This window comes from Somniosus microcephalus, chromosome 22, assembly GCF_052327205.1.
Source record: "Somniosus microcephalus isolate GS21.2 chromosome 22, FLI_Smic_1.0, whole genome shotgun sequence".
Classification (NCBI taxonomy): domain Eukaryota; kingdom Metazoa; phylum Chordata; class Chondrichthyes; order Squaliformes; family Somniosidae; genus Somniosus; species Somniosus microcephalus.
This window is the reverse complement of record NC_141008.1, coordinates 72,466,912-72,483,747: the sequence shown is the minus strand read 5'-3', so window position 1 is coordinate 72,483,747 and position 16,836 is coordinate 72,466,912. Positions and strand designations below refer to the sequence as shown.

The window sequence follows — 16,836 nt, the reverse complement described above, 5'->3', positions numbered from 1 at the left end:
AGGCCTCAGTTAGAACACTCTGCCCAGTTTTGGTCTCCTCATAGGGGATATTGAGGCTTTGGAAAGGGTGCAGAGGAGGGCCACAAGATTAATTCCCATTTTAAAACGCCTCAGTTAGCCAGATATGCTCAAGAGCTGGGTCTATACAGAGATGCGTAAACTTAGGGGTGACTTGATCGAGGTTTATAAAATAATTAGTTATGTTTTAATGCTGCCCGCTATGCACCTGTCCAATTTTAATTTCCATTGACTTCAATAAAAAGGAAAATTAGGTGTGCTGTATAATGGGCTGCCGATGCTTTGTTTTGAGCTTCTGCTGAATTTGAATTCAGCCCCAATGCCTCATGTGGAGAAGGTTTCTTGTGGTTACTTGTCAGACTTTGTCGCAATGTAAATCTCACATTACGGCAATTTGTAAAGTTTGTTATTCTGTAACTGTAAAAAATGTTTTGTTTCATATTATTATTTGTATTATTGTGTTTTTCTACATTAGGGTTTGCTCTTAGTGGACTTTGTAATACAGAGGACAGCTGCCTATAGTGGACAAAACAGTACGGCTATTAGTTCATAATGAATGGATTACACTGTATAATTAACACTGAATTCAGATGCAGAAATAGAACAAAAAGGAGAATAACATTAATCTGCAATGGACAGCAAGACTGAATTCAGGTCAAGAAATTTGGAATGAATCGGAATTCATCTATTCCATAAATCAGACTCAAGCATTTCCTGACCCAAATTATCCTGCGCTTATTTAGTGAAGCATGTTATAGAACGTTAAGAGTGGAACAATTTGTGCTTCAGAAAGAACTTGAATTTACATAGTGCCCTTCACAACCTCAGGACATCCCAAAGTGCTTCACAGTCAATTAAGTAATTTTTTTGAAGTTTAGTCACTGATGTAACGTCGGGAAATTTGCGCACAGCATATCCCACAAACAGCATCATGATAAAGGACTAGATAATCTGTTTTAGTGATGTTGGTTGAAGGGTAAATATTGGCCAGGACTCTGGGAAAACTCCCCTGCTCTTCTTTGCCACAGGTTCTTTTACAGCCACCTGAGCAGCTGTTTCCTATACTGAGGGGTCGAGGTCCAGTCCCAGTGCTCAGATGCAGGATTGGTAGGTTGTGAGATTTGCACTTGCCCTGATTAGGAATGGCCATTCAATCTTCTGAGGGTGGCCCTAATTAAAGATTCAGAGTGACCTCCTGGCCTGGATTGGGCTTCTGCTGGGATCTTGCAGGGGTAGGGAGGGTGGGCAGGCATACCCATTGAAAAGGAAGATGACTTTTCTCCGCAGTTAGAAAATCAGAGGCAGGAAATATGTTGCTAACCTTGAACATAAAATTTATCCTTAAAACACAGTTGCCCAATCCTTATGTGAGGAAACATTACCACAGATGCTCAGGTTAGTTTCATATCTCTGATGGCCTCAGACTGATTGTTGACTGGTAGAGTGTCAGTCTCAGATATACCAGATGGTTAGCCATTCGCAGGTTGTTAATTATAGAGGATGTTTGTCTCAACTACTTTCCATGACCTCTCAGGTGGATCTGAAAGACCCCATGGTACTGTGCGAAGAAGAGTTGGGGAGTTCTCCCGCTGTCCTGGCCATATTTTATTTCTCAACCAAAGTAATTAAAACAGATTATCTGGTCATTATCTTAAAGCTGTTTGTGGGACCTTGCTATGTGGAAATTAGCTACTGCTCTTCCCTACTTTACAACAGTGACTACACTTCAAAAGTATTTCATTGGCTGTAAGGCGATTCAGGACATCCCCAGGTTGTGAAAGGTGCTATATATATGCAAGTTTGTTCATTTGTATTGGAAATGAACACTTTGTCCAGCCAGTTATAAGGGATACTATTGGATCGAATGGACACTAATGACTGCATTCGATAGACATTAGCATATTAACCCATCTTTTGTTCAACAGGAATAAACCACAGATATATATTAATGCATTCAGCATGCCAGTTAGTAATATATATTCTCTGAAGCTTGCAGAAACAGTTGACAGTAACTGGCTTTAACCCTAACGGAGGTGTGACCAGCAAGAAACAATTCAGTAAGCAATCTATCATTGAGAAAAGTTTCTTTATTTTTGTCACTGTATTCTCAGCTTTCCTGCTATACAACCCAAATCTTTAAAATACATCAACATACATCTGTAAGCATTTATCATTAATGCCTGCATCAATTCTTTTGATCTAACTGTTGGTGTGCTCAAAGCCCAAGGACTGGCTGTACTCACTGTTCCAGGATTTGAAATTCTATACTTTGGTATTTGTATTTATATTCACACTTCACGTTACACTTTTCTGTTGGCTTGATGTTTCAGCCAAACTAGACTTGCTCAGTTTTGTAGTTAGTTCTTGCAAAGTGACTGTGGCGTGACATTACACTGAGCTCCCATGTCTAGCTTAAAAAACAGTTTGAAATCGGCGGCAGTGAGTGAGGAGCAGCCCGACCAGAGCGGGCCTGCGTGGGAACACTGAGCATCGGCGGCAGTTAAAACCGACGGCAGTGAGTGAGGAGCAGCCCGACCAGAGCGGGTCTGCATGGGAACACTGAGCATCGGCGGCAGTTAAAACTGACGGCAGTGAGCGAGGAGCAGCCTGACCAGAGCGGGCCTGCGTGGGAACACTGAGCATCGGCGGCAGTTAAAACCGACGGCAGTGAGTGAGGAGCAGCCTGACCAGAGCGGGCCTGCGTGGGAACACTGAGCATCGGCGGCAGTTAAAACCGACGGCAGTGAGCGAGGAGCAGCCTGACCAGAGCGGGCCTGCGTGGGAACACTGGGCATCGGCGGCAGTTAAAATCGGCGGCAGTGAGTGAGGAGCAGCCTGACCAGAGCGGGCCTGCGTGGGAACACTGAGCATTGGCGGCAGTTAAAACCGGCGGCAGTGAGTGAGGAGCAGCCCGACCAGAGCGGACCTGTGTGTGAGCAGTGAGGCGAGGCGAGGCCCGACTAATTCAAAAGCAGGGGAGAGAGGTAAAAAATAATCAAAGTGTAATGTCACCAGGAAGCAGGTAAGTGATTGGTTGGTGAGTATTTCTCTCTTTTTTTAAACTTTAACTCTGGTTTATAGTTTCTAAGGTCTCTCTAGTGTAGCAGGGACTGTTGGTAAACCAGTTAACTGTAGTGTAATTAGTGGGATTGATTGATTTAATTTAAATTCAATTAATTAAAGGGTAAGTCATGGCAGGACAGCCGGGCCCCGTGATCTGCTCCTCCTGCGATATGTGGGAACTCAGGGACACTTCCTGTGTCCCTGACAACTACATGTGCAGAAAGTGCATCCAGCTGCAGCTACTGACAGACCGCATTGCGGCGCTGGAGCTGCGATTGGATACATACTGGAGCGTTCACGATGCTCAGGACATCGTGAATAGCACATTTACGGAGTTGGACACACCACAGGTAGAGGTTGGACAGGAAGAAAGGGAACGGGTGACCAACAGGCAGAGTACAAGGCGCAGGCAGGTAGTGCAGGGGTCCCCTGTGGCCATCCCCCTCTCCAACAGATACACCACTTTGAGTACTGTTGGGGGGGATGGCTTATCAGAGGAAGGCAGCAGCAGCCAACTTCCTGGCACCAGGGGTGGCTCTGCTGCACAGAATGGGAGGAAAAAGAGGGGTAGAGCTATAGTAATAGGGGATTCAATTGTAAGGGGAATAGATAGGCGTTTCTGCGGCCGCAAACGAGACTCCAGGATGGTGTGTTGCCTCCCTGGTGCAAGGGTCAAGGATGTCTCCGAGCGGCTGCAGAAGATCTTGGAACGGGAGGGTGAACAGCCAGTTGTCGTGGTGCATATAGGCACCAACGATATAGGTAAAAAGCGGGATGAGGTCCTAAAAGCGGTATATAGGGAGTTAGGAGGTAAATTTAAAAACAGGACCTCAAAGGTAGTAATCTCAGGATTGCTACCAGTGCCACGTGCTAGTCAGAGTAGAAATAGAAGGATACTTCAGATGAATACATGGCTAGAGGAATGGTGCCAGGGGGAGGGATTCAAGTTCCTGGGACATTGGAACCGGTTCTGGGGGAGGTGGGACCAGTTCAAACCGGACGGTTTGCACCTGGGCAGGGCTGGAACCAATGTCCTAGGGGGAGTGTTTGCTAGTGCTGTGGGGGAGGGTTTAAACTAAAATGGCAGGGGGTTGGGAACCTGAGCAGGGGGACAGAGGAAAGGGAAACAAGGATAAAAGCAAAAGATAGGAAGGAGAAAAACAAAAGTGGCAGTCAGAGAAATCAACGGTTTAAATCAAACATGGCCACAGTAAATAATAATTCTAATAGGTCTAAGAGCGTTAAAAAAACAAGCCTGAAGGCTTTGTGTCTTAATGCGAGGAGCATTTGTAATAAGGTGGATGAATTGGCTGTGCAAATAGAAGTAAACAAATACGATCTGGTTGGGATTACGGAAACGTGGCTCAAGGAAGACCAGGACTGGGAACTCAACATCCAGGGTTATTTGATATTCAGGAAAGATAGGCAAAAAGGAAAGGGAGGTGGGGTAGCATTACTGGTTAAAGAAGGGATTAACACAATTGTAATGAAGGATATTAGCTCTGATGAGGTGGAATCTGTATGGATAGAATTGAGAAATACTAAGGGGAAAAAAACGTTAGTGGGAGTGGTTTATAGGCCTCCAAACAGTAAGGCGGAGGTTGGGGATGGCATTAAAAGAGAAATTAAAGAAGCGTGCAATAAGGGCACAGCAGTCATCATGGGTGACTTTAATCTACATATAGATTGGGCCAACCAAATGAGTAACAATACTGTGGAGGAGGAATTCCTGGAGTGTTTACGGGATGGTTTCCTGGATCAATATGTCGAGGAACCAACCAGAGATCAGGCCATCTTAGACTGGGTATTATGTAACGAGAAAGGATTAATTAGCAATCTTGTTGTATGAGGCCCCTTGGGTCGGAGCGATCATAATATGATCGAATTCTTCATTAAGATGGAGAATGAAATAGTTGACTCGGAGACTAGGGTCCTCAATTTAAATAAAGGAAACTACGATGGTCTGAGGAGCGAGCTGGGTATGATTGATTGGGGAATGGCACTCAAAGGGTTGATGGTGGATAGGCAATGGCAAACATTCAAAAACCGAATGGATGAACTACAGAATTTGTTCATCCCAGTTTGGCATAAAAATAAAACAAAAAAGGTGACCCAACCGTGGCTAACAAGGGAAATTAGGGATAGCATAAGGTCCAAGGAGAGGGCATATAAATTGGCCAGAAAAAGCAATAATCCTGAGGATTGGGAGCAGTTTAGGATTCAACAAAGGAGGACAAAGGGATTAATTAAGAAAGGGAAAATAGAATATGAGAGTAAGCTTGCAGGGAACATAAAAAGTGACTGTAAAAGCTTTTATAGATATGTGAAGAGAAAAAGATTGGTGAAGTCAAGCGTAGGTCCCTTGCAGTCAGAATCGGGGGAATTTATAATGGGGAACAAAGAAATGGCAGACCAACTGATGCGCCATCAATTACTCAAAAGACTGAGGTTAAGCGAGTAACAACCAGGCTTTTATTAACTAAAGAATGAAGGTCTTGTCTCGAGTGGTCGACCCGTCCAGAATACTAAGGGACTGGGAGGTAGTCACTTATATACCTGGAATAGTGGGAGGAGTCAGCCGAGGCATGTCCAGACCTGTACCTAGTGGAATACACATACACATACAGACAGGTATAACAGTGGTTTACCACATTCACCCCTTGTTTAAAAATGAGTCCGGCGGGGTGAAGTGTATTTAAAAGTTCATGTATTGGAGTCTCTCCGGAGGTCTTGTCTGCTGCTGTGATCGACGTGGCGATGGCAGGGGTGGTGGAGCTTCCGGCGTCGCGTCCCGTGTAGGCTGGGGCCCTGGAGTGTAGTCCTCGTGGGTGACGGTCCAAGGCGAGCCGGCTGCTGGGGTTGGATATCGGGTCGTGGGGGGGGGGGTGGTAATGGGTAGTGGGTTACAGCGGTCCCCGAGGGTGTGAGGTCTCGTATGGAGGCTGTGTCCTCCCGCCCTACAGCGGTCCCCGAGGGTGCGAGGTCTCGTATGGAGACTGTGTCCTCCCGCCCGTCCGGGCACGCAATGTAAGCGTACTGGGGGTTGGCGTGGAGGAGGTCGACCCTCTCGACCAGGGGGTCCATTTTATTGGCCCTCACGTGTCTTCTCAGTAGTACCGGCCCTAGGGACGTCAGCCATGGCGGTAACGATGTCCCCGATGTGGACTTCCTTGGGAAGACAAACATTTTCTCGTGAGGGGTGGCATTGGTGGCAGTGCAGAGCAGTGACCGAATCGAGTGGAGCGCATCGGGGAGCACCTCCTGCCAGCGGGAGGTCGGAGGGCCCCTAGACTTTAAGGCTAGTAGGGCGGCCTTCCAAACTGTTGCATTCTCTCTTTCCACCTGTCCGTTCCCCCGGGGGTTGTAACTGGTGGTCCTGCTTGTGGCTATACCCCTAGCGAGCAGGTACTGGCGGAATTCGTCACTCATAAACGATGAGCCCGGTCGCTATGGATATAGCTGGGGAAACCGAACAGGGTGAAGAGGCTGTTCAGAGATTTAATGACCGTGGCACTGGTCGTGTCCGAGCAGGGGATAGCGAACGGGAAACGGGAGTACTCGTCAATGATGTTGAGGAAGTACACATTGCGGTCGGAGGAGGGGAGAGGCCCTTTAAAATCGACGCTCAGGCGTTCGAAAGGGCGAGTGGCTTTTATCAGGTGGGCTCTGTCTGGCCTATAAAAGTGCGGTTTGCACTCAGCGCAGACTTGGCAGTTCTTGGTCATGGTCCTGACCTCCTCAATGGAGTAAGGCAGGTTGCGGGCCTTGATGAAGTGGAAGAACCTGGTGACCCCCGGGTGGCAGAGGTCATTGTGGAGGGCCCTCAGCCTATCGATCTGCGCGCTGGCGCAGGTGCCACGCGATAGGGCATCTGGGGGTTCATTGAGCTTCCCAGGCCGGTACAAGATCTCGTAGTTGTAGGTGGAAAGTTCGATTCTCCACCTCAAGATCTTGTCATTTTTGATTTTGCCCCTCTGCTTGTTGTTGAACATAAAAGCAACTGAACGCTGGTCAGTGAGCAGGGTAAATAGTTTTCCGGCCAGGTAGCGCCTCCAATGACGCACAGCCTCCACAATAGCCTGGGCCTCCTTCTCGACCGCGGAGTGTCTGGTCTCCGGGCCCTGGAGGGTTCGTGAGAAGAATGCCACAGGCCTCCCCGCCTGATTAAGGGTGGCGGCCAGAGCGAAGTCGGACGCATCGCTTTCCACCTGGAAGGGGATGGATTCGTCCACTGCGTGCATGGTGGCTTTGGCAATGTCCTCCTTGATACGGTGGAAGGCCGAGCGGGCCTCTGCCATCAGGGGAAAAGAGGTGGATTTGATCAGCGGACGGGCTTTGTCTGCATAGTAGGGGACCCACTGAGCGTAGTAGGAAAAAAACCCTAGGCACCTCTTCAGGGCTTTTAGGCAGTGGGGCAGTGGGAGTTCCATAAGGGGACGCATCCGGTCCGGGTCGGGACCGATGACCCCGTGTTCCACAACACAGCCAAGGATGGCGAGGTGGTCTGTGCGGAATATGCACTTCTCCTTGTTATATGTCAGATTCAGGAGTTGGGCGGTGCGGAGGAATTTCTCGAGGTTTGCGTCATGGTCCTGCAAGTCATGCCCGCAGATGGTCACATTGTCTAGGTAAGGGAAAGTGGCCTGCAGCCCGTTTTGATCGACCATCCGGTCCATCTCCCTTTAGAAGACGGAGACCCCGTTGGTAACGCCGAAGGGAACCCTAAGGAAGTGATAGAGGCGGCCGTTTGCCTCAAAAGCAGTATACTGGCGGTCTTCAGGGCGGATGGGGAGCTGGTGGTACGCTGATTTCAGGTCAATGGTCGAAAAGACGTGGTACTGCGCGATCTGGTTGACCATGTCAGCTATGCGGGGGAGTGGGTAGGCGCCCAGCAGGGTGTAGCGGTTTATTGTTTGGCTGTAGTCGATGACCAGGCGTTGTTTCTCGCCGGTCTTAACAACCACAACCTGGGCTCGCCAGGGGCTGGAGCTGCCCTTAATAATCCCCTCCTTCAGGAGCCGCTCCACTTCGGTTTTGATGAAAACCCTGTCCCCGGCACTGTATCGCCTGCTCTTTGTGGCGATGGGCTTACAGTCGGGGGTGAGGTTAGCAAACAGTGGGGGAGGTGGGACTCTGAGTGTGGAGAGGTTGCATCTGGTGCGCGGCGGGCAATTTGGAGGCTGCTGGCTGCGGACTGTGAGTGGGGGGAGGGGCCACCGTACGCCATCGTAACGCTTTTGAGGTGGCACTGGAAATCCAACCCCAGTAGGACGGCAGCGCAGAGGTCGGGCAGGACCAGGAGTTTAAAATTATTGAACACAGTCCTGTCTACTACTAGTGTCACCACGCAGTAGCCGCCAATGTCCGCTGACTGGGACTCAGAGGCCATAGAAATCCGCTGGTGCGCAGGCAGGACTGGGAGAGAGCAACGCCGCACCGTGTCGGGGTGGATTAAGCTCTCTGTGCTCCCGGAGTCAAAAAGGCAGTTTATTGCATAGCCGTTTACCTTGACGTCCATTTTGGACCGAGCTAGTTGGTGCGGTCTCGTTTGGTCCAGCGTAACAGAGGCCAGCATAGGGGTCAGTGTGTCGCTGCGGGTATCAGATGGGGGGGGGGTTGGCGGTCTGCTGCGTCCCGGCTGGTGTCCAAAATGGCGGCGTCCATGATTCCCATGTGGCTGGAGTCGTCCAAGATGGCTGCTGCTGCGGTGGTTCGCACATGGCTGGGGAGGCCCAAGATGGCGGCCCGCACGGCCCACACGCGGCGCTGTTGGGGGCCCAAGATGGCGGCTCGCCCGGCCCACACGCGGCGCTGCTGGCGTTCGGGGTGGCTTTGGCCTTGCAGATGCTGGCGTAGTGCCCCTTTTTCCCGCAGCCCGAGCAGGTCGCATTCTTCGCCGGGCAGCGCGCTCTGGGGTGTTTGGCCTGGCCACAGAAGTAGCATTTCTGGCCTTGGGATACTGCTGTCTGACTTTGGGACACTGCTGCGGTAGTTGGGCCATTGTTGGGCTGTGGCTGGGGTGGCATGGTACTATGGGGCTGTCCTACCGTGTCCCAGGTTGTCGTTCCCCGCGGCGTCCACGGTGCAGAGGAGTAGACATTCATGCCCCGGTAGGCTGCGTCCAGCGTTAGTGCGATTTCGGAGGCTTTGTCGAGGGTGAGGTCACTCTGCTCCAGCAGTCGCTGTCAGGTGTAGTTGGACCTGTGGCCCGCTACGAAGGCATCCCGGATCAGTTCCTCCGTGTACTTAGCGGGCATTACCGCCTTACACCCACAGGCCCGGCCAAGCACGGACAGTGCTTGGAGGTATTCCTCAGTCGATTCCCCAGGTTGTTGCTTGCGACTCCCCAGAAGGTGCCTGGCGTATACTTCGTTCACAGGGTGCGTGTGCTGGGTCTTGAGGAGCTGGAGGGCAGCTGTGTACGAGGTCGCGTCCCGGATGACTGAGTACGCTCGGTGGTTCACCTTGGAGATCAGGACAGACAGTTTGTCCGCATCCGTTACGACCGCAGTGGAGGCAGTCAGGAATGTCTCGAAGCACGTGAGTCAGTGAGCAAACTTGGTGGAAGCGTCCGCTTCCCGACTGTCCAGGTCCAGGCATGCTGGTGTGAGGATCTTCTCCATTATAAAAAATTTAGTTAATAAAATTGATGCGCCATCAATTACTCAAAAGACTGAGGTTAAGCGAGTAACAACCAGGCTTTTATTAACTAAAGAATGAAGGTCTTGTCTCGAGTGGTTGACCCGTCCAGAATACTAAGGGACTGGGAGGTAGTCACTTATATACCTGGAATAGTGGGAGGAGTCAGCCGAGGCATGTCCAGACCTGTACCTAGTGGAATACACATACACATACAGACAGGTATAACAGTGGTTTACCACACCAACTAAATACATATTTTGGTTCTGTCTTCACAAAGGAGGACACAAATAACCTCCCAGAGATGCCGGGGAACATAGGGTCTGATGAAAGGGTGGAACTGAAAGAAATCAGTATTTGTAGGGAAATGGTGTTAGGAAAATTGATGGGACTGAAGGCCGATAAATCCCCAGGGCCTGATAATCTATATCCTAGGGTACTTAAGGAAGTGGCCCTAGAAATAGTAGATGCATTGCTGGTCATCTTCCAGAACTCGATAGACTCTGGAACGGTACCCATGGATTGGCAGGTAGCTAATGTTACCCCACTATTCAAAAAAGGCGGTAGAGAAAAGGCGGGGAATTATAGACCGGTAAGCTTGACATCGGTAGTGGGGAAAATGCTGGAGTCCATTATAAAAGATGTAATAGCAGAGCACTTGGAAAGCAGTGACTGGATCGGACAAAGTCAACGTGGATTTACAAAAGGTAAATCATGCTTGACTAATCTACTGGAATTTTTTGAGGATGTTACTGGTAAAATAGATAAGGGAGGACCAGTGGATGTGGTGTATTTGGACTTTCAGAAGGCTTTCGATAAGGTCCCGCATAACAGATTAGCGTGCAAAATTAAGGCACATGGGATTGGGGGCAAGGTATTGACTTGGATAGAGAACTGGTTGGCGGACAGAAAGCAAAGAGTTGGAATAAATGGGTCGTTTTCCGAGTGGCAGGCAGTGACGAGTGGGGTACCGCAAGGATCGGTCCTAGGACCCCAGCTGTTCACAATATATATTAATGATCTGGACAAGGGAATTGGATGTAATATCTCCAAATTTGCAGATGACACAAAGCTGGGTGGGAGGGTATGCTGTGAGGAGGATGTCGTGAAACTCCAGCACGATTTGGACAGGTTGGGTGATTGGGCAGAAACATGGCAAATGTGGATAAATGTGAGGTTATCCACTTTGGTGGCAAAAACAGGAAGGCAGATTATTATTTGAATGGCAATAGATTGGGAGAAGGGGAAGTGCAAAGAGACCTGGGTGTTCTTGTACACCAGTCGCTGAAGGTAAGCATGCAGGTGCAGCAGGTGGTTAAGAAGGCAAATGGTATGTTGGCCTTCGTAGCAAGAGGGTTCGAGTACAAGAACCAGGATGTCTTGCTGCAGTTGTACAGGGCCTTGGTGAGACCACACCTTGAGTATTGTGCGCAGTTTTGGTCGCCTTACCTGAGGAAGGACGTTCTTGCCATGGAAGGAGTGCAGCGAAGATTCACCAGGCTGATACCTGGGATGGCAGGAATGACGTACGAGGAGAGATTGTGTCGATTGGGCTTATACTCGCTGGAGTTTAGAAGATTGAGAGGGGATCTCATCGAAACCTATAAAATTCTGTCAGGCCTGGACAGACTAGATGCAGGAAGGATGTTTCTGATGGTCGGGGAGTCCAGAACCAGGGGTCATAGTCTAAGGATAAGGGGTAAGCCATTTAGGACTGAAATGAGGAGGAATTTCTTTACCCAGAGAGTGGTGAACCTGTGGAATTCTCTGCCACAGAGGGCGGTGGAGGCCAGTTCATTAAGTATATTCAAGAATGAGTTGGATATATTTCTTAAGGCTAAAGGGATCAAGGGATATGGGGAGAAGGCAGGGACAGGGTACTGAATTTGGATGATCAGCCATGATCTCATTGAATGGCGGAGCAGGCTCGAAGGGCCGAATGGCCTACTCCTGCTCCTATCTTCTATGTTTCTATCATTCATCTTCAGTCGACTGTCCATCTTCTGGCAGAATTGTATCCATAAAAAAATAATTCTCTCACTCATAGATTGCTTTTCCACTTTCTTTTTTATTCTCTGCTTGTCTGGCGAAGATGGTTTTGCTTTGCATATTTTAGCTCAACAGTTTTATTTTCACAATGCATCCACTGGATAGGTTTCCCTCTCGTGCAATTTGGCCACACGACTAACAACAAGAGATCTGTTGAGGACTATGTACGACTGATTGTTTTTCCTCTGTATGAAGTGAATTCTCTGCTCCACTCACATTACCTATAGCCCTGCCAGTATTGGACAGGAACATAGGACCAAGAGAAAGCCACTTAGCCCCTCAAGCCTGTTCAATTAGATCCTGGATGATCTGTATCATAACTCCCTTTACCCGCCTTGGCTCCGTAACACAATATACCCTTACCTAACAAAAATCTATCAATCTCAGTTTTGAAATTTTCAATTGATGTTCCAGTTGCTGGCTTCAGCTGCTCTTTAAATATCGACTGATTTCTGGTGATCAAGGCCTGGATTTTCTTCCACGATATCACCCAAAACTGTTCAGTAAAGTGGCAGAAGTTGAAGGAAAATTGGGTAGGGGGGCCTACCGCTGCATCCCCACGCTGAACACTTTGTCCTGGATTTCCCTCCCTCACCTTCCCCCCATCGCCCCACTGCAGTGAAGCATGCTGCTCAAGCGCAGACCATCCATCTACATATAAATGACAACAGGGAGCTGGACCCAGGTACCCACCTGATGTTCCTCCTTACTGCTGCTACCACCGCCAACCTCAGGGAGAACTAGGGGAGGGGTGGCGGTATACTGGGGCAGTTGAAGAAGGCTCGCTGCACTACTTCTAGAGGGAGGGGGCCCAGTAGTGGGGTAGGGGGACCTTAGACTTCCACCCAAAACGGACGCAAAGTCGACGGAGTGGCTATGCTGCCCGCTCAATGCTGCTGGAGTGAGACTCGTGCCAGTCTGAATCACAGGCTTCATTAACATGCCACTGACCAGCTGCAGGCACCAAGCAAGCACCTCGCTGGTTGTGGCAGTGTGGCTCCCATACTGAGCCCGCCGGCTGCTCATGCCTGGGGGCAGGGAGGCAATCCTGGAGGGAAGGGTGCTGTGGATGTCTTAAAATCGTCATCAGCAGGCTAGAAGTTTTCTGGGGGCCCAAAAAACAATCTGTGTTCTTCTGCTCCTCCTGGACCCACCAAAAAACAAACAAAAAAACTTCCTGGGCTGTTTTTTAAGTGGCCGCCAGTGATCCTTTGCTTATACCACTCAAAGGGCGGAGAGTACGCGACACAAGCTCTGCCCATTTGTGCCTGGAAATCGCAATTGGGATCCTACAACCCGCGTAGGGCCCTGATTTGCATATTTAAGCAACCTCCTGCCTGCCTCACATAGGCGGGCTGCTTGATCATTTACAGAAATGCCTGAAAATTGCTTCAGGTGGACCTTGGGTGTCAATGGAGTGACACAAGATGTCTCCACAACCCCTTCCCTAATTTTGAATCGCCGGCCACATGTTTTTCAGGCAAGAAACAGGTGGCTGGCAGCGGAAAGCCACCCCGCTCCCCATTATTTTTAGCTGTGTTAACGTGGCTAAAGAATGAGATCAGATAATGTGATGACTCTCTTTTTGTGTTGTTTCTCCATTAAAAACTAATAAAAATGTCACGAGGAACCAGCTGCTTCTGAAATCCAACGCTCACCTGTGATCTGTAATAAAGCTTTTTATCCAACTTTTCCTGATTGCCTATTCCAAATACAGATTGTTTCTGCAGCAACATTTAAGATAATGTACTGAGGACTAGAATATAACTGTTGTGCTTCAAGAGCGTATTCGTCAAGTAGACGCCACTTCTGGACCCACTGTGACACTGTAAAGCCCGAGTTATAAAATATTTCAACTCGAGACTGAGGCCTTGATAATTAGTGTCAGGCAAATTGATTGGGTTGTGCTAAAACGAACACACTAAATCTAGGGTCAGAACCGCAAATGGGTTCAATATAAATGGCTATGCCTCATTTAATCTCTTCCAATGGCAGTTACCAAGGGGACCACAATCAGTCTTTGCTCAAAAAAAAAATCTTATTTCTGATAATAGTCTTTTAACATTACAAGAAGCACATTGAATGTAGTGAATTAACATTTGGCTTCAAGTCGGCCATTTTGCAAGTATTCTTTTAGTGCAAGATTTTCCTTTGGGTGGATACTTTAAGGCACTTACTAAGTGATTATCATTAGGAACAAAACAAACAACGATCGATCTCTAACATCACAGAAGAGCCCCGTATTCATGAGGCTCTGTTGTCGGCACAGGATCTCATCAGATATTGTTGTAGCTCACTGCAATTCATGGCAGTCAATGGGGGGTTGGGCGGAGGGGGGGCGGTGGCTGGTGTCGCGGGAGAAGGGATGTTGGCCATGTTCAGCCTCTTTATGAAAGAGGAGTTATGATAAAAATAACTAAAACATTGAAATTCACATTATTGAGCACACTGCGACTCTTGTGCTCACCTCATCCTGACAAAAATGGACACATGACTAATCACCTGGCCAGGTCTGCTGAATTTGGATTTGTAAAGCTGGTGACTTTATCAAAGCTTAATCAAAAGTTCTGTTTTTTGCAAGAAGCCTTAATATTTAGTTGCATTTGGCTCCTCATTTCTTTTGCTGCGAGGCTGCCATTTTTGCATCTCGACATGTCTTGTTTACCACACACGATCCTCCAGTATTGATGTTTGCTGTCAAGAGGAGATCGCTCTTTGCCACCTCCTTTTCATGAGACAGACTGTCACTAAACTATGCCATTTTCTCCGGGCTGACCTGCAGAGAATTCCAGAATCAGGATGGCTCTTCCTGTAGCTGTGAAGGTTACCATAGCATTAAAGTTTTATGCTTCCAGGTCACCACCGGGAGCATCTGCCAGATCAGCCATAACTAGTAACAGGTGCTATGTCTGTCAGGGGCAACACATTCATCACTTTCCCTGCGGACAGGGCACAAAACTTTCACCAGGTGACAGGATTCCTACAAGTTCAGGGCACGGTAGGTAGAACCCATGTGAGATTCAAGGTTCCTCACATCAACTTGTGACCTACATAAACAGAAAGGGCTTCCATTGAATAAATGTGCAGGAAGCAGCTATGAAGGCTTCATTATATGGCACTCTGTGGTGCAGCTTCACTTTAAGGGCTCACGTAGATTGGGCAGTTGGCTGCTAGGAGACCAGGGCTATACTCTGCATCCTAGGTTTGTGACCTGACTGAGAAGCCTCCAAATAGCACTGGACCATAAAGACAGAATTAATATGGACCACCGCATCGGGGTGCTTAATCAAAGCTTCCACTGTTTGGACTGCTCAGTGGGGTGCACCTCTATAGACCTGGAAAATGTCCAAAATAATCACAGCCTGCTGCATGTTGCTTAACTGTGCAATTCAAAGAGGAGTCACTATGTAGCAATAAGAAGAGGAGGGTTGTGGCGTTGTAGCAGAGAAAGGTGGAGGATGAGAAACAGGAATAGAAAATGGTGGAGGCGGAGTTGTTGCTTGGAAGATCGGAGCGACAAGCACTCATAGATACCTGTTTTTGATCATTTTCAGATCCAGCCCCTGCACAGGTACTGAAGAACAATGAAGCGCCACCTTCACTTAACTGCCATCGTACACCATTCTACTATCAGTTGGAACCTTAATATGATCCTTCCTAGCAGAACCAGTCTGCACTAAGAAGCAATAAGGTGCTCCAAGCCTATTAGGTGATATTTAGGTAAAGGATATGTTTCAGCTGCCTATGACTGTGTTTCCCCTTGGTGATTCTATAAGGTGTGAATCTTCTGATGTTTATCCTACTATGATACCTAAGAGCTCCTTGAGTGGGAGAATCAAGTGTGGTGGCAGGCTGCACGTGTTCAGTGTGGGCCTCAGAGGATAGAGAATAAGGAACAATAATGAACCACGCTGCCCTGTCCCATCCCAGTTAGTGGGCTAAATATACTTGTCTTAGTATTGAAACAGACCAATGCTTACATGGGCTTGGTCAGGATTAGTCTTACAATAAACTAATTGGCCATTTTTGCCTTTTTCTCAGCAAACCATCCCGACTGACTAAGTTTCAACATGGGCTTTTCACATTTCTGCCCACAGGAAGCGAGCAGCGGCTGTGGTGGAAAGGGTGGGCAGCTTTAAGTTCCTCGGAGTCCACATCACGGAAGACCTCTCCTGGTCCCTCAATACCTCCTCTTTGGTGAAGAAGGCCCAGCAGCGCCTATATTTCCTAAGGAGGCTGAAAGGATGTAACCTGTCACCCCTGATCCTATCTAACTTTTACCGCTGCACAATAGAGAGCATCCTGACGAACTGTATCACAGTGTGGTATGGCAGCTGTAGCTCCTATGACCGGAAAGCCCTGCAGCGGGTAGTCAAAACTGCCCAACGCATTACCGGCACCCGGCTACCGACCATTGAGAACATCTACCAGAAACGCTGTTTACGGTGGTCACTGACCATCATCAAAGACCCTACCCACCCCAGCCACAGTTTGTTCGCCCCCCTGCCATCTGGGAGACGCTACAGATGCATTCGCACCCGAACGACCAGATTTAGGAACAGCTTCTTTCCCAGGGCTGTCATCCTATTGAACTCTGCAAATAAACTCTAAGCCTGCACATCTGCCAATGCACTTTATTATGTTTATGTTTATGTTACAAGCCAAATGTATGTTAAATGTCTAATCTAAATGTACACTCTCGGGAGCCGCAAGCCTACATTTCGTTGTACTGCACTTGTGCACTAACAATGACAATAAAGTTGATTATGATTATTATTATTATTATCGTCCCGCCAGCTTCTCCCTGTCCAGTGATTCGTCAGTAGGCCTACCAATAGGAACAACTACCTCACCTCCCAAGAGAAAATACTCAGCAGAAACTCTGTGCTGGGCTCAAATGAAAGGGTCATCCCAATAATAAAAGGTGTGGATGTCTATAGGAAACCTGAAACAAGAGAACAAATTAACTGTTGTCCCCAGTTGTTGTGTGAACACATCTTCACTGCCTGCCTCACTAGCGTATACACTCCTCTTTGTCTCAGTGGCTGTAATGACCATTTTCAACCT

The 16,836-nt window shown here is 48.4% G+C and overlaps 1 long non-coding RNA gene across 2 annotated transcripts; it reads left to right on the top strand.

Annotated features, from left to right (window-relative positions):
- The first annotated feature begins 2,347 nt into the window (after positions 1 to 2,347).
- On the top strand, positions 2,348 to 16,549 carry LOC147102517 (uncharacterized). Of its 2 annotated transcripts, XR_015073283.1 has the most exons (3): positions 2,348 to 3,002; positions 15,324 to 15,489; positions 15,811 to 16,549. It is a non-coding gene; the product is annotated as an uncharacterized LOC147102517 (long non-coding RNA). The 2 variants fall into 2 exon arrangements; XR_015073282.1 differs by lacking the exon at positions 2,348 to 3,002 and having other exon boundaries at positions 11,051 to 15,489.
- The last annotated feature ends 287 nt before the right edge of the window (positions 16,550 to 16,836 follow it).